The sequence below is a fragment of the Macrobrachium rosenbergii genome, chromosome 37 (assembly GCF_040412425.1).
Source record: "Macrobrachium rosenbergii isolate ZJJX-2024 chromosome 37, ASM4041242v1, whole genome shotgun sequence".
Lineage (NCBI taxonomy): Eukaryota > Metazoa > Arthropoda > Malacostraca > Decapoda > Palaemonidae > Macrobrachium > Macrobrachium rosenbergii.
Window position 1 is genome coordinate 9,836,198 of NC_089777.1, and position 12,500 is coordinate 9,848,697.

Below are 12,500 nucleotides of genomic sequence, written 5' to 3' on the forward strand. Positions count from 1 at the left end.
TGGTTTCCTGTGAAATAAAATAATTTAAATGTTTTCTGTGAAATAAAATGATTTGTGTTTCCTGTGAAATAAAATCATTCAAGAGTTTCCTGTAAAATCGTTTAAGTGTTTCCTGTGAAATAAAATCATTTAAGTGTTTCCTGTGAAATAAAATAATTTGTTTCCAGTGAAATAAAATATTTGTTTCCAGTGAAATTAAATCATTTTAGCGTTTCCCGCGAAATAAAATACTTTCAAAAAGGTTAGTTTATATATTCCTGTATGGGTATACATTAATTTCCATTTTAATTCAACAGGCAAACCGAATAATAGAACCGACGAATTATAAATTGGACTCTGAAATCGGTGCCTGGTTCAGATTGTGGGCTGGAATAAATTTTGGGCAAGATTATGAAATATATTCACAATTTTTGAATGGTGCCCAAGAGAATATCGAGTTATCTGAAATATAGTCTATATGTTACAGGCAGATGGCGAAACCAGGCATTTCGCGAACTGCCTGAAATTTCAGGCAGATAGCGAAATGCACTTAGGGACATTTGATCACCCAGGGGTTAGTACTAAACACGGTGAAACAGTGACTCACCTACACACTGTTTCGCCCTGTTTAGTAGGCTACTAGCCCCTGGGGGGTCAAATGTATTTCGCCGTGTTTAGTACAGCCCCTGGGGTGGGAGGGGGATCAAATGTCCCTAAGTGCATTTCGTTATTTGCCTGAAATTTCAGTCAGTTCATGAAATGCCTGGTTACGTCTATTTGCCTGTATATATATATATATATATATATATATATATATATATATATATATATATATATATATATATATATATATATATATTTGATTATGTAACCCAAACAACGTCAGCCTTTAAATATTATTATACAAACATTAACATAAGAAATGGTACATTTTCTTCTACGATCTCCACACCACCAGGCCATTCCTAGTCAAACACCGCATGGGGGGGGGGGGAAACAAGAGACACTTCAAGAAAGAACAACGGGAGACGGAAAAATATATATAACGTCGCAACCGCCAAGGAGAAAGGACATTTTGTGAAGGCAAAATATTTACCTCTTTTCTATTGTGACAAGGCAGACAAGTCTCGCACCGAATTCTTCTTCTCCTGTGGAACTTTTCTTCGCAACTGTCACTGTCTTCTTCTGTTTGTCGAGGGAATTCCACAATGGTGAATGGGGAATCCGGCGGCGGTGAATGTTGGTTTAAGCGCTTAGCGACGCCTGCTTTTGGTCGCTGCGATTGTTTCCTACATGTAGTTACTGTAGTTTAGCTAATTTTCCACACAGTATGTGTGAATGTATTTGTAAAAGTAAATAACTGATGATTTCCTACATGGATGGTTTAGCTAATTGCCAGACAGTATGTGTGGATATATCAGTAAAAGTAAATAACTGATAAATAATTACCTACATGTTTGGTTTAGCTAATTGCCACAGTATGTGTGGATATATCAGTAAAAGTAAATAACTGATAAATAATTACCTACATGTTTGGTTTAGCTAATTTCCACATATGTGTGAATATATTAGTAAAAGTAAATAACTGATGATTTCCTATATGGATGGTTTAGCTAATTGCCACACAGTATGTGTGAATATATTAGTAAAAGTAAATAACTGATGATTTCCTACATGGATGGTTTAGCTAACTGCCAAACAGTATGTGTGAATATATTAGTGAAAGTAAATAAGTGATAATTTCCTAAATGTTTGGTTTATATTATGTTTGAAAAAGTAAAGTAAATAATTGATAATTTCATACATGTATGGTTTAGCTAATTTCCACGTGTGTGAATATATTATTAAAAGTAAATCACTGTCAATTATACGACTGAATAGAGAATATAAGTGAAGTCCAAGCGCTGGGGCCTATGAGGTCATTCAGCGCTAACAGGGAAATTGCTCGACTTGAAGGATGTAATTGGAGGAAAGCCTCGCAGTTGCACTTTTGAAACAACTGTTAGAGAGGGTGGAAAGTCAGATGGAAGGAAGAGAATATGAACGGAGATACAGTAAAAGAAATGAAAGGGGTTGCAGCTAGGGGCCGAAGGGACGCTGCAAAAGACCCTTAAGTAATGCCTACAGTGTACCCGGTGAGGTGCACTGACGGCACTAACCCCAAGGGGGCATTTATACGATTAAATGGAAAAAGTAAATATATCCATTTGCGTAGTTAAATATGTGAAGTCAATAGAACTTTGAACGATTAAATTACTGAATAATTACCATTCACAAGACTACACAATTTAGTAAGAGAATCAACACCACATATACAATCAAATCTGTACACATTATTCATAGTGAATAAATGCGGTTATTCTGAATAAAAATAAAAAATTATCCATGCTAAAAATATGATCTGATACATTCCCATACCCACGGTTAAATTTTTAAAAGTAATAAATCACTGTCAAATATGGGATCAAAATTGTCAAGAGCGCATGGCGGAAACTGGTATACTCAATATTAAAGTTTAATGTGTTTTCAATTCTCTTTGCTAAAATATGATTTGGCTCACTGAGATATACACTATTATCCAAAGTCAGTCATTGCCACATTATTATTATTATTATTATTATTATTATTATTATTATTATTATTATTATTCAGAAGAAGAACCCTATTCGTGTGGAACAAGCCCACCACAGGGGCCACTGACTTGAAGTTCAAGCTTTCAAAGATTATTATTATTATTATTATTATTATTATTATTATTATTATTATATTATTATTATTATTATTATTATTATTATTATTATTATTATTATTATTCATTATTATTACTCAGAAGATGAACCCTATTCATATGGAACAAGCCCACCAAAGGGGCCACTGACTTGAAGTTCAAGCTTCCAAAGATTATTATTATTATTATTATTATTATTATTATTATTATTATTATTATTATTATTATTATTATTATTATTATTATTATTATTATTCAGAAGATGAACCCTATTCATATGGAACAAGCCCACCACAGGGGCCACTGACTTGAAGTTCAAGCTTCCAAAGATTATTATTATTATTATTATTATTATTATTATTATTATTATTATTATTATTATTATTATTCAGACGATGAACCCTATTCATATGGAACAAGCCCACCAAAGGGGCCACTGACTTGAAATTCAAGCTTCCAAAGATTATTATTATTATTATTATTATTATTATTATTATTATTATTATTATTATTATTATTATTACTCAGAAGATGAACCCTATTCATATGGAACAAGCCCACCACAGGGGCCACTGACTTGAAATTCAAGTTTCCAAAGAATATTATGGTGTTCATTAGAAAGAAGTAACGGAAGGTAAAAATGGGAAACGGAAAGAGGAGATAAGTAATTAGAAAAAAGAGATAAATTAAGGAATTAATAAATAAATAAAAATGTAAGATATTAAAATACAAATTGAATTACGATGGAAAACATGAATGGCAGTAACTACCCCGTATGGAAATGACAGTAGAGAGAGATTATAATTCATCATCATCATCAGAGAGAGCGATTATAATTCACCATCATCATCATCATCATCATCATCATCATCTTCATCATCCCCTGGTCCCTGTGAAATTCTGCCACTCATGCCTGTCCAGCCCTTTCCATTCCAATTATAACTGATCGGAATCGTCGCCGCTAATTCTGAATAATTATGGTCAAATAAATGCTGATTTTAATGCAAATCATACACTCACTCCCATCTGTATTGTAAGTTCAATACAATTTGCCTGGCTATTTCACAGCTGCTTTCATATCAGTAACATCGAAATCATCTATAATAATAAAATCCGAGAGGATCTGATCTCGTTTGTCATCCCGCGGGTGACAGTAGGGGAGACATGACACAGCCACCCACCCCCTGCAAACCAGAAAACTAAAAATCAAGGTAAGAAACTTGAGAGTGACCGGTCGATTCCCTTCAACCCAAATGTCGCCGACGAATTCCTTAAGTCGTCAAACAACCGTCGCAATTCACGACTAAATTCGGAAGCTAGGACGATGTGATTGACAAACTGAATGAATCGAATTGAATATAGGATTTAGACCAAAGGCCAGGCGCTGGGACCTATGAGGTCATTCAGCGCTGAAACAAAACTTGACAGTAGAAAGGTTTGAAAGGTGTAACAGGGGAAAACCTCGCAGTTCCACTATGGATGAAATATTAGGAGAGGGTGGAAAGTAAGATGGAAGAAAGAGAATACGAACGGAGGTACAGTAAAAGGAATGAACGGGGTTGCAGATAGGGGCCTGAGGAAGGCACGCTGCAAAGAACCTTAAGTAATGCCTACAGTGCACCGCATGCAGTGCACAAACGGCACTATCCCCCCCCCCTTACGGAATGCAACAGTCTAACATTACTCTACCGAAAGCAATCATCAAGTCACGTGACACATCTGAAAAAAACATTCCTAGAAAATGTTCCACCGAAAATTCGAAAACATTTGCAATGGAGCGACGACGCCGACGAATGTTTTCATTCGCGGCTTCCCCGAGCTTAAGGTCAAGGGCGCGAACGAACCATCTCCTATTTTCTTGATGTAAAACAAATAGAAGGAAAATCCCTTCATCCTCTCCCACTTGGATATTGCAACATTTTTCGGCGGAGAAAAACAGAAAATCGGAAAAACAAAACCAGAGAAGAACGAGGCGTATAAACACACAAACACAAACACAAGAACTGTGAAAGGTTTTGTTCTTCTCGTATGTAATGACAACTACACTTATAAACACACAAACACAAACACAATGACACTTCTGTGAAAGGTTTTGTTCTTCTCTATGTAATGACAATTATAAAACTGCCTTATAAACACACAAACATAAATACAAACACAATGACACTTCTGTGAAAGGTTTTGTTCTTCTCTATGTAATGACAACGATAAAATTGCCTTATAAACGCACAAACATAAACACAAACACAATGACACACTTCTGTGAAAGGTTTTGTTCTTCTCTATGTAATGACAACTATAAAATTGCCTTATAAACACACAAACATAAACACAATGACACACTTCTGGGAAAGGTTTTTTTGTTCTTATGTAATGACAACTATAAAATTGCCTTATAAACACACAAACATAATGACACACTGAAAGGTTTTGTTCTTCTCTATGTAATGACAACTATAAAATTGCCTTATAAACACACAAACATAAACACAATGACACACTTCTGTGAAAGGTTTTGTTCTTCTCTGTATAATGACAACTATAAAATTGCCTTATAAACACACAAACATAAACACAATGACACACTTCTGTGAAAGGTTTTGTTCTTCTCTATGTAATGACAACTATAAAACTTATAAACACACAAACATAAAAACACAATGACACACTTCTGTGAAAGGTTTTGTTCTTCTCTGTATGACAACTATAAAATGACAACTACACAAAACAATGACACTTCTATAAACTATGTAATGACAACGATAAAAAACATAAAACACAAACATAAACAATGACACACTTCTGTGAAAGGTTTTGTTCTTCTCTGTATAATGACAACTATAAAACTGCCTTATAAACGCACAAACATAAACACAAACACAATGACACACTTCTGTGAAAGGTTTTGTTCTTCTCTGTATAATGACAACTATAAAATTGCCTTATAAACACACAAACATAAACACAAAATGACACACTTCTGTGAAAGGTTTTGTTCTTCTCTGTATAATGACAACTATAAAACTGCCTTATAAACACACAAACATAAACACAAACACAAAACTATGTAATGACAACGATAAAATTGCCTTATAAACACACAAACACAAACACAATGAAACTGTGAAACTGTATAATGACAACTATAAAACTGCCTTATAAACACACAAACACAAACACAATGACACACTTCTGTGAAAGGTTTTGTTCTTCTCTGTATAATGACAACTATAAAACTGCCTTATAAACACACAAACGTAAACACAATGACACACTTCTGTGAAAGGTTTTGTTCTTCTCTGTATAATGACAACTATAAAACTGCCTTATAAAACACAAACATAAACACAAACACAAAACTGTGAAAAACAATGACAACTATAAAATTGCCTTATAAACACACAAACGTAAACACAATGACACACTTCTGTGAAAGGTTTTGTTCTTCTCTGTATAATGACAACTATAAAATTGCCTTATAAACACACAAACATAAACACAAACACAATGACACTTCTGTGAAAGGTTTTGTTCTTCTCTGTATAATGACAACTATAAAATTGCCTTATAAACACAAACACAAACACAATGACACTTCTGTGAAAGGTTTTGTTCTTCTCTGTATAATGACAACTATAAAATTGCCTTATAAACACACAAACATAAACACAAACACAATGACACTTCTGTGAAAGGTTTTGTTCTTCTCTGTATAATGACAACTATAAAACTGCCTTATAAACACACAAACATAAACACAAACACAATGACACTTCTGTGAAAGGTTTTGTTCTTCTCTGTATAATGACAACTATAAAATTGCCTTATAAACATAAACACAAACACAATGACACTTCTGTGAAAGGTTTTGTTCTTCTCTGTATAATGACAGCTATAAAATTGCCTTATAAACACACAAACAAACACAAACACAATGACACACTTCTGTGAAAGGTTTTGTTCTTCTCTGTATAATGACAACTATAAAACTGCCTTATAAACGCACAAACAGAAACACAAACACAATGACACACTTCTGTGAAAGGTTTTGTTCTTTCTCTGCCTTATAAACGCACAAACATAAACACAAACACAATGACAACTATAAAAGGTTTTTGCCTTATAAACAACGATAAAACATAAACACACAAACAAACACAATGACACACTTCTGTGAAAGGTTTTGTTTCTATATAATGACAACTATAAAATTGCCTTATAATGACACACTTCTGTGAAAGGGTTTGTTCTTCTCTGTATAATGGCAATCATAAAATCAAAATTACAATAATAAAATCATATACACTTCTGATGTTAAAATTCTATGTTTTCAGCAAGTCCTCTAGGATGAGGTTGCTGGCCCCATAACCATTTCCCATTCTAAATCACTAACTACACTTAAATCACTGCTTAGGACAACAGAGGCACAGTTCAAGATTTATGGAATGGCCTAGTTCGCCTCCTAGCCGAGGGAGACCTCCAAAATAATAATAATAATAATAATAATAATAATAATAATAATAATAATAATAATAATAATAATAATAATAATAATAAGTAAATAAATCACTATTCCGTTCATAGAAAAAGGAATTCACCCTCTCTGTTGCACCGATAACAAGACTTCGAATGGAATGGAATAGAAAATTCAGGCCAAATGCCAAGCACTGGGACCTTTAAGGTCATTCAGCGCTGGAAAGAACATTGAGAGTAGGTAGGTTTGACAGGTGTAACGGGAGGAAAACCTCGCAGTTGCAATATGAAATAATCGTTAAGATAAGGTGGATAGCAAGATGGAAGAAATATAATATGAATGGAGGTACAGTAAAATGAATGAAAGGGGTTGCAGCAAGGGGCCGAAGGGACGCTGCAAAGAACCTTTAGTAATGCCTACAGTGCATCGATTGAGGCGCACTGACGGCGCTAGTCCCCTACGGGAGATAATAGATTTCGACCTCTGGTTCTGAATGGACACAGTTTGTGAATGAACAGTCGCTGAATAGACACAGTATGCTAATTAAAATTTAACGTTGATAATTACATTCACTGAAACAGCTATGTGATTATTTGCTCTGTAGTCCGCATAACAGAAACGAAATTTATCATCATCAAAATAATGAAAATTCAACTGTACCCACTGAATCAGCTGTGGGAAAATTTAAGCTACAGTCTGTGACACGACAGAACAATCTCATGAAAAAAAAAACACATAAAAAATGCGCCGAAGTTTTCTGTACAGTGTATAATGCTGTATGAAACTCTCAGCCACGGCTCAAATGAAACTTTCAGCCGCGGCCGCTTGAAACTTTCAGCCACGGCCGCTGGCGGCCAATGTTGTTGGCACCTATAGCGGTGCCAGACGCATGATCATGGCTAACTTTAACCTTAAATAAAATTAAAACTACTGAGGCTAGAGGGCTGCAATTTGGTATGTTTGATGACTGGAGGGTGGATGATCAACCTACCAATTTCCAGCCCTCTAGCCTCAGTGGTTTTTAAGATCTGAGGGCGGACAGACAAAGTGCGGACGGACGGACAAATAGCCATCTCAATGAACCCTTCGGCGTCCAAAGCCTCTACATTATCCTGGATGAAAATGCAAGCAACGAAAGGCAGCGGAGTTCGTTTGAAACAAATGAATAGGCCAGAACGAAGAGAGAGAGAGAGAGAGAGAGAGAGAGAGAGAGAGAGAGAGAGAGAGAGAGAGAGAGAGAGAGATCCGAAACGTTAATCGATTATCGGTAAAAGCGTCAAACGTAAACGACATCAAAGTATTATCGAAAACTGGAGCATTTTCCGAAATGAAACGAAAGCAGTTAAAGGAAATGCCGGCGAGCAATACACATCGCCTTTTGCAGTTCATGAGCACTGTTGTTTTCTTCTTCTTCTTATTATAATTATTATTATTATTATTATTATAATTATTATTATTATTACGCACTCTGTCATGGAACCTGTTATAGCCAACCAATAACCACATATAGATCAAAGTCAGGCTAACACCTTTTTCATTGAAAGGTTAATATAATCAGTTTTTTTCATTTGGTAACCTATACAACTGAATAAGACACTCTGTGAAAATATGCTGGTCTGCTGGTAAAGTGGTTAGTGTCGTGGCATGCCACTCAGATGTCGCGGGGGGTTCGCGTCTTGCCCAGGGCGATGAAAAATCACTGGCTCTGTATCATGATCAGTTACTGCTGCAGCGTTGGAGGGGTCTGGTGCGGTGGGAGGTTGAAACCAACAATCTTCGGAAGCCTGAATTTCAGGTAGGTAGCCCCTTTGGTGTGCTTGTTCCATGTGAATAGGTTTCCTCTACCGAAATAATAATAATAATAATAATAATAATAATAATAATAATAATAATAATAATAATAATAATAATAATAACATTCTCTGGAAGCTTGAACTTCAAGTTAATTGCCGCTGTGTGCTTGTTCCGTGTGAATAGGTTTCATCTACTATAATAATAATAATAATAATAATAATAATAATAATAATAATAATAATAATAATAATAATAATAATAAATAATTCGCAACAAGCGCTTTCTCAACCTTCCTTTACATGAGTGTCAAAAAGATGATTCCTATTGCCTCCTTATCACCCTGTTGGGTTTAACCCCAATCTAATAATGTTTTCAACAGTGTCTTTGTGCATTTTAGTATGGTAACTCAAGAATGGGAAAACGAATTTTCATTCATGAAGCCTGGATAAGTTGACGCCATGGAAATAATCTCTTCCGTTATTAAATATGAGTTTTGTAGCTGTCCAAGTGCTTACGGTGAGGGAAAACTACTTGGCTTAGAGGAATATACTGCCCTAAAATGGAAAACTGCAGTATCTGCAAAATTTTCGAAACTGAGATATGCCAACTATTGGAGCTCATGAAACACTAATACACAAATTATTGCTGCTTCAGAATGATTCTTCAACGCTTCATTTAGGGGGTCCCATTTGCAGTATCTGCAAAATCAGTAGTAAGGCAAGGGAAAACTCCAGTACCCACCATTTTTCTCAGTTTGGTATTTTTGCAGATACTACAGTCTTCCATTTTAGGGAAATATACTCCTACTGAAATCTTTTGTTAAATCAAGAGTTAGTAAGGCCACACAATGGTCGTCGCATAGGCCTTCTCTTATAAATAGAAGTAATAAAAAATATAAAAAAAATTTTTTTTTAAACACGCTTTTATCAAAATGCACTAAAAAGTTAAAAATAATTTTTTGAGACACCTGGTGTGTCTCTAAAAATTATTTGTCACTTTTTAGTGAATTTTAATATTAGCCTGTATTTAATTCTTTTTATTTTTTTACTTTATACTTTTCAGCTTTGACAGAAATTGTAACCGATTTATGATTGTAGCTAACGAAATTCATATCCTGTCGCGCCTAAGAAGGTTTGAAAAATCCGAAGAGTTATTTGCCGAGTCAAAGAGGTGACAAATCCGAAGAGTTTCATACAAACCATGAGATACTGGGAGAGGTCACTGTAGGGTCACTAGAGGTCACTGCTGACCTGCTGATCACGTAAGGTTGTATTGTCACCGGGATTGAGTAACCACGCAAAATCTCAAGTCCATCGGACGAAGGGAACACGTCGAAAATTGAGTTACAAGATTTGACCAAGACAAACAAACAAAAAGAAAAAAAAAGGCAAGCTAAATAAAAGCGTATAAATAATAAAGAAATATCAAATATTTTCCAAGACTTAGTCGTTTCTAATTTAGAGGATAACCCACCAAGCAAGATATATAGGCAACGTCTTAAAAGATCATTGAAAATACACGAGTTTTCTTTCATGAATAGTTATAAGAAGCATTTTTTTTTGTACATATCTTTCTAGATTATCAGGGTTTGAAACTCGATGCTATATAACAAGAGAAGCAAATACATTCTTCTTCCAACTTGTCGCTGGAAAGTAATCAGAGGCAGTATTTTCAGTCATGCAACGCCAAAACATTCAAACTCTCAGTTAACAAAGAGCAGTTTTTTTTTTAAACTACATTTTTATCTAATCACTAGGTTGTAACTAAATGTAGAGAACACTGCTGTTACCTAGGTACCTTTTTATTTATATACAGCACTCACTGATCTAATGCGCACGCACACACTCACAGATATATATACAAGTATATATACATACATACATATATATATATATATACATACATATATATATATATATATATATATATATATAAATATATATATAATATAAATTTATATATATATATATATATATATATATATATATATATGTATGTATTATATATATGTATATACATACATACATAGTGTTTATGTGTGCGCGTGTACACATGACTGAAACCTGTACGTTTCAATACCATTTTGGAAATTCCCCTGAAATGCACCTGGAAAGGGATTCTGACCGATTATTCCGGTAAATTATTTAGCCCCCGAATACAAAGAAATGTTCATTTATTATCACCATTGACTAAAATGCCGAAAAACAGTTTCGATAAATATATATATTTTTACGGCACCACTAATTTCATTCTAATCACTTAAGCAAATCCCCGATTAAGCGTGTTTGCAAATAACATACACGAATGAAACGGAAGCCGACTGCATGAAATCTTAAAAATATATATAAGCGAAGCTCACGGCTTTTTAGTTTTCTGTAAAAGAAAACTATTGTGGCGGCTTTGTCTGTCTGTCTGTCCGCACTTTTTCTGTCCGCCCTCAGATCTCAAAAACTACTGAGGCTGGAGGGCTGCATATTGGTCAGTTAATCATCCACCCTCCAGTCATCAAACATGCCAAATTGCAGCCCTCTAGTCTCCTCAGTAGTTTTCAATTTTATTTAAGGTTGAAGTCAGCCATGATCTTGCGTCTGGCAACGATATAGGACAGGCCACCACCGGGCCGTGGCTGAAAGTTTCATGTGCCCTCTTAAAACTACTGAGGCTAGAGGGCTGCAAATTGGCATGTTGATCATCCACCCTCCAATCATCAAACATACCAAATTGCAGCCCTCTATCCTCCTCAGTAGTTTTGATTTTATTTAAGGTTAAAATCAGCCATAATCGTGCTACTGGCAACGATATAGGATAGGCCACTACCGGGCCGTGGTTAAAGTTTCATGGGTCGCGGTTCATACAACATTACATCGAGACCACCGAAAGATAGCTCTATTTCCGGTGGCCTTGATTATATGCTGAAGCGACTGTACGGAAAACTCGATTGCGCCGAAGAAACTTCGGAGCATTATTTACTTGTTTATTTTCTCTCTCGGTACAATTTCTGGGCCACAATAAATGGCTGTTCAAGCAAGAAAATCCATAGGCAATCGGGGCTCCCTCCGAATATTCAATAGCGGAATAATGCGCGAAAAACAAGGATTCAATTCACTACGAAGAGCCGGATCTCTTGTATGCCTGTATGGTAATGCAATGCTGATACACAGTGAGGGTTTTCATGCGACGCAGTGATTGCATTTGCAATTCCGATTCTCACAGAGAGAGAGAGAGAGAGAGAGAGAGAGAGAGAGAGAGAGAGAGAGAGAGAGAGAGAAGGCTACATTTAATAACAGGATGAAAATTAAAACGAAAAATATTTCGTCGATTTGGCAACAGAACTTCCTAAAGAAATATAAGGAGTCATGTGGAAGAATGGAATTCAGAGAGAGAGAGAGAGAGAGAGAGAGAGAGAGAGAGAGAGAGAGAGAGAGAGAGAGAGAGAGAGAGAGAAGGCTACATATAATAACAGGATGAAAATTAAAACAAAAAAAATGTCGATTTGACAACAGAATTTCCTAAAGAAATATAAGG

General features: G+C 35.2%; 1 protein-coding gene across 1 annotated transcript in view; it reads right to left on the bottom strand.

The window, feature by feature from the left end:
• Nucleotides 1-12,500, bottom strand: part of LOC136825112 (peripheral plasma membrane protein CASK-like) — an 833,202-nt gene that overhangs the window by 199,964 nt on the left and 620,738 nt on the right. The window lies entirely within an intron of this gene.